Raw genomic sequence first — 6000 nt, 5'->3', positions numbered from 1 at the left:
ATATGGTATACTTATCAGTCCAGAGATGATTTTGAACAATTAGGAGAATGTTTTCACTACTAATAAACGATCACCACCACAGCTGGGTAACATTGAAAGATATCCTATGAGCCAAACACTCTAATAATTTTTGCAAGTGTACTCTTTGAGACACTCCATATAAAGTACAGCTTCACGGAAGTACATTAACTCCACAATCTCAGATTCTAAGTGTAAAGTGATATTGACTCAAAACCTCTCACATCAGGTACTTGCATGGGAGCACAGCGATAAACAGTCTGGGTCTGTCTTCCCTTAGCTTTGCGGAGGTCAGGTGTGCTACCTCGGGCAAGCTTCTGGTCTCCCTCAATCTCAGTTTCTTCCTCTGGGGACTGGGATGCTGGGCTCAGAGACAGACTGGAACTGAGCGGGAAAGCCCCACAGAAAGCAGTACTTGGATGTGAAGACGGTTTAGGCTGGATGCAGGCCTGTGTCAGCCCTGGCTCACAGCGGACAGGTGTAAATGTCATAGAACATGCGTGGAACATGCATAGAACATGTGTCATGTGTGGCACACACAGAAATCATCTGTGCTGATGATCATAACACATCACTGGCACATTCGGCCTGAGAGTCGAAGCAACATGGCAGAGGGTGATGGTAAATTCATTCAGAAAGGCCTGGTTATCGAGATCCCTGTGTGGCACCAAGTTTATGCTGGTGAGAGGATGGACAGCAGGGAGAGCCATGACAGGTCTGCGTGCAGAATGTCCACGGTGAGCCAGAGGGCACGGGGTGCTGACCGGGGGTGTTGGATTCATGGAGAGACCAGGGGGGACTCCTTCATGAGAGGACCCTGGAGCCCAGGCTCATGGGCAGGAGGGAGTGAGTCTGAGGTGGGTTGGCCTTGACTGGGGCAGCGATGGGTGGGTCAGAGCCACTTGGCAAAGAGGAGACGGCAGGAGATAAGCCAGGAGGGAAGCCAACCGTGCAGACCACGTGGGTCACACGCCAGTGCTGTGGATTTTGCTTTTAATCTGAGTGGAATGTGATGTCGCTGCAGGATTTTGAATCAAGGGAAGTGCAACGTGTGCAGGGAGAGGGGCGACTCGAGCCCCTGCGAGGGGCCGGCGGCTCTGCAAAGTCCAGACCATGGACCCCACGGAACACATGGGCCGGTCGAGGCGGGCAGAGAGCAAGGCCGGGCACTGGGAGGAGGGGAAGGCGCAGGAGAGCAGTGGGAGTGGGGCTCAGTCAGGCGGGAGCAGGGCTCTGTCTTGGTTTTGCAGACACAGCATAGCCTCTGCCTTCAGGCAACTCGGGGAGAGGTGGACAAACGCACTGCCCACGACCCAAGGACAGGCCAGGGCCCGGGTGGGCAGGCGTGGGCAGAACGGGGAGCCGAGGCTGGTGGCACGCACCCGGCAGGCAGGAGGGCGGTGGAGGCTTAGCGGTCGCACACAAGCTGGTATCTGGCACTTTCTAAGAGAGGGGGCCCAGCGAGCAGGGACTACGTAGAGTGTTCCAGGCCTGAGTGAACGCATCCTATGAGCAGTGCGGACGCAGCAGGCAAAACCATGTGGGCAGAGGCCGCCCGCAGGGCCAGGTGGTGGCCAAGTGCCTGCTCTCCTCTGAGTTATCTGGAAACTTCCCTCACTCCCACTGGTGGGTGGGACCTGGATGGCAGGGATGTTGGATTCAGAAAAATGTGGGGTCCGGCCCCAAGCATAACTGGCAGCCACAGCCGGTTTCTGTGGCAAATCTGAGGCAGTGAGCGATGCTGGCGTCTCTCCGGGGTGGCCACCACACGAGTTCATGCAACTTCTGCCTGAGCCTCCCCGTCCTGGGTGCAGCCCCCTCCGCATCCTGCCCCTAATCTGGGAAAACCTGGCCCCTCCTCTGTGTCCCCTCCTGGCCAAGGGGCCCCTTGAGGGGTGTGGGAAGAGCCCACTGAACTACTGCTCTCCCCTTCCGATGGCTGCGACCCCAGATTCCATCAGGGGAGTGGTGGCCGCCAAGCCCTCAGTGTCTGTCCCCACTCACACCGCAGCCCACTTAACAGACAAGAGTCTGGTTCGGGGCGGGAAGGATGGGACAGCAGAGCCCACTGGGCAGAGGTGGCAGAGTGGTGACCGGGTGGCACAGGGCAGGCAGCTCAGGGCAGACACGCCTCGGGGGGCCTGAAACGGGGCAAGGACCCACATGAGGCTCAGGATGCTGTGCAGATGCCGATGGGTCAGTGCTTGGCGGGTATTGCTGAACTGGGAACCCAGGGGCACGTCCGGGTCTGAGGGCACCACCCCTGGGGCTGGGCCTTCCTTCCCTGGCGGCCCCAGGGACTGGCCCTGAGTGGGGAAGGGCTGAGCCTGCTGTGGTCCTTCTGTCCGGCTGGACGGCTCGGGCCTGGCTTCCTGCCTTCTTCCACCTCAGGTTCAGGAGTGGTGGGGAAATTCTGGGCGTGGGTGCCAGTGCCCCGGGCCCAGCATGGAGAGGAGTCTGTGTGGGGAGAGAGCCGACTGTCTGCTCCCCGGCTCGTGTCTGTGCCGGCCCACACGCCCGGATGCTCTTCCGCCTGGTCGGTCAGGGGCTGGGCCGTGGGCCGTGTGCTCTGCTGAAGGGCAAATGTCCCACAGGCTACGTCCCGGGTCCCCCGGAGGATGATGGACCAGAGGGGACCTTCCAGGCACACGGGACTGGAAGGAGCCCGGGGTATAAGGAGGGACAGAGGCTGGCACTAAGGGGAAAGGGAGCGCCCAGGGGGTCCCCCTCCTGCCTTCCTCACTCCCTCTGTAGGGTCTCCAGGGTCACACCTCTGACCCTGACAGCTCCCTTGCGCTTCCTCGTGCGCCCCTGGGTCTGAGACACCTGCCTCAGGCCATGCTCCTGCCTCTCCCTTTAGGTTTGTCTCACAAGTAAACGGTACAAGCGGACTTGGAGGATGAGGCTAGGGGTTCCCCTCACACAAATTCTATGTTGCAGCCACTGAAATCTGAGTTTTAGTAAGCAAAACAAAAGTCTATGCTTTCAGGATTCAGTAAAGCTATTTTTTAAAAAAAGTGCTCCTAAGACTATAAACACACCTGCCTCTGACACCCACCCCTGCACTCCCCGACCCGGGGGAAGGCTGGGACCTCAGGGCAGCAGGAGGAGGGGTGCCTGGGGATTCAGATCCCCACTCTACCCTGCCAGGAACGCTGTCTCTCTCTCTCTGCCCCTTCCCTTCCCTTCCCTTCCCTTCCCTTCCCTCCCTCCTCCCCTCCTTCCCTCCATCCCCTCCCCCTCCCTCCTCCCTCTTCCTTCCTTCCCTTCCTTCCCTTCCTTCCTTCCTTCCTTCCTCCCTCCCCTCCCTCCTTCCTCCTTTCCTCCCTCCCCCCTCCTCCCTCCTCCTCTCCTTTCTTTCCTTCCTCCCTCCTCCCTCCTTCCTTCCTTCCCTCCTTCCCTCCTTCCCTCCATTTCAGAGATCTCCGTCCATTCATTTATTGTGGAATCTCAGCTCCACCTCCAGTTCCATGTTCTCCTGCCTCCAGCCTCTTCCTTCATTCCATTTTCCATTTTTGTGTTTTTAGTACAGACCAGGTTTCACCATGTTGGCCAGGCTGGTCTCGAACCCCTGACCTCAGGTGATCCACCCGCCTTGGCCTCACAAAGTGCTGGGACGACAGGTGTGAGCCTCTGCACCCGGCCGTGCCTCACATTTCTTATTCTTGGGTGACTCCGAAAGTCAATTCTGCAGAGATGCCATTGACTTATATTTTATGTGGTCACATATTTCTAGATACAAACCCTGGAAAAGCCTTCTATTTTTTCTATTCATTTTTCTGCCCTTTTTACAATCAGTTTTGCAGCCCGTCCCATTGCAGCAGTCCTGTGCCTGTGCTGGGTGCCTGGTGGCCAGGCTTGCAGGACAGTGGAGGCTCCCACCCTCCAGAGGACCCAGACACGTCTACTGCCTTTGCACATCCAACAGCGAGCGCCGAAAGGAAGGCCTGCCTGAAGAGGTGTGATCTGCAGAAATGATGCCTGCTTTCCCCGGGTGTTTCTCATCAGCACTGGACCTGCAGTCCCTCCTCTCCCCAGAACGGTGGTCTGGGGAGTGAGGGGTAATTGTCTCCGAGTCTTCCAGTGAGGACCTGGCCGGCGGGGAAGCATAACGCTGTTCTCACTGCAACTCATGTGCTACCTCCAAGACGCGGGCGCCGCCGGACCGCGCTGACATCTGGACAAGGGTGCTTCACCGCGGCCCTTGAGAGATGGGCCTCTCGTGCGGCCGCCTGGGTGAGTGCCCTGGGCGCGCAGACAGCACAGGCTCTAATTGAAAACCTCTTTCTTTACAAAGGTCCAGATGAGACGGCATTGAGGCCGCACATGGGCAGAGGACAGCACCTGGGGGCCGAGCGGGGCTCAGACGCACCTTTCTGAGGTGGAGGGGGAAGGCGTCTGGGTTCCAACCCTGTTTACCAGGAGGGGGAAGATCACAGCTGAATGCTGGCAGAATTTGAGGCTATTTACGGACCACTGCGACCCCTTGTGCCGTCTCCTACTGTTTGATCTCTGTAAGAGCCCGGCCAGTGGTTCTCAGAGGAGGCCTTCCAGACCCACAGCATCAGCATCACCTGGGAATGCATAAGCTCAGCGAGTTCTTCCGTTGCACCTGCGTCCTCTGGATGGAGACTCAGGGATGGGACCCAACCCCCGTGTCTCAGCAAATCCTGCGGTGGGTTCCAGCAGGCGCCGCAGTTTGAGAAGCCCTGGTCTGTGGGCGGAGGCAGTTGCGGGGGTGGGGAAGACATGCTCTCGGGAGGCAATGGGAGTGATGTTTTAATCAGAGCGGAGTCTGTCTACACCAACAGACATGGGGCCACAGGGCAGACAGTGCGCAGGTCTCTGAAGCCACAGAAGAGGAAGTACAACCTCATTTTGAGCATATCTTCCTGTTGACCAGAGCCATGGACTCTCTCTGGGGCCTGGAAACAAAATCCACTGTGGGCTGCTTGGGGAACCAAAATGCTCACAGAAGCCCTGCTGGAAACTGGTGTGCAAGAGGGAAGGAAGGTGGCAGCCACCTGGCAGCCTGGCCTGCTCTGGGGGCTGCGGGACCCTCCCTAGCGCCTGTTCTAACTGCCTGCAAACCTCGCCGTGCGCCTGGGAGGGTCCTGTCCCTCTGGGCTCATGTCCTTGTCCTCACACTCAGGCCTGGACTCACTTTCTGGTGGTCTCTGGGATCCCAGGGCCCGTCCAGCGTGGGAGAGGCCTGGACTCACTTTCTGGTGGTCTCTGGGATCCCAGGGCCCGTCTAGCATGGGAGAGGCGTGGACTCACTTTTTCCTCCAGGATCCCCAGGGTCTGTCCAGTGTGGGGGAGGCCTGGACTCACTCTCTGGTGCTCTGGGGTCCCAGGCCCCGTCCAGCATGGGGGAGGCAGAACCTGCCCTACTCAGGACTTGAGCACAGCTGTTTCCTCAGTTACCCATCAGACCCCCACTAGCCTTGGCTTAAACAAAGACGCTACCCCACACAGGGGCTGACTGAGTTCTAGGGTGCCTTCCCCCCTCACATCCATGATGCCTAGGCGGGACTCCCCACTCTGTCACCCCCAGAGTGTAGCTGGGGTCACCTGGCAGCAGTGAGGCCGCCCTGAGTGGGTGGGAGGGACGGGACCTGGACAGCAGCCCCAGCCTCCCCTCACATTCAGGACCTGCTGGCGTCCAGGGTACCTGGCGGAGTCTGGGATGGGCGAATCTCCCTGCATGGGGCTCCCGTACCCTGCGCCCCTCACACAGTCAAGGCCACCTGTCCTGTCCCTTCAGGGCTGGGGCAATGGAGCCAGCACAGAAAGAGAAGGTGGCCCTTGTCTGGCAAGTGCAACCCACTCAAGTCCCGTCAGGCCACACGGTGCCCGCCGACCCACCTGTGCCCACGAGCCGGCCCCGGGCAGTTCTCGCGGCTCTGTTGGACTCTGCACTTGTGGAGCCAGCTCTGGCTTCTCCATCTCAGGAAGGCACAGAGGCACAGTCTGCCCTCA

The sequence above is a fragment of the Papio anubis genome, chromosome 15, assembly GCF_008728515.1.
Source record: "Papio anubis isolate 15944 chromosome 15, Panubis1.0, whole genome shotgun sequence".
Classification (NCBI taxonomy): Eukaryota; Metazoa; Chordata; class Mammalia; order Primates; family Cercopithecidae; genus Papio; species Papio anubis.
This window is presented reverse-complemented; position numbering follows the sequence as displayed.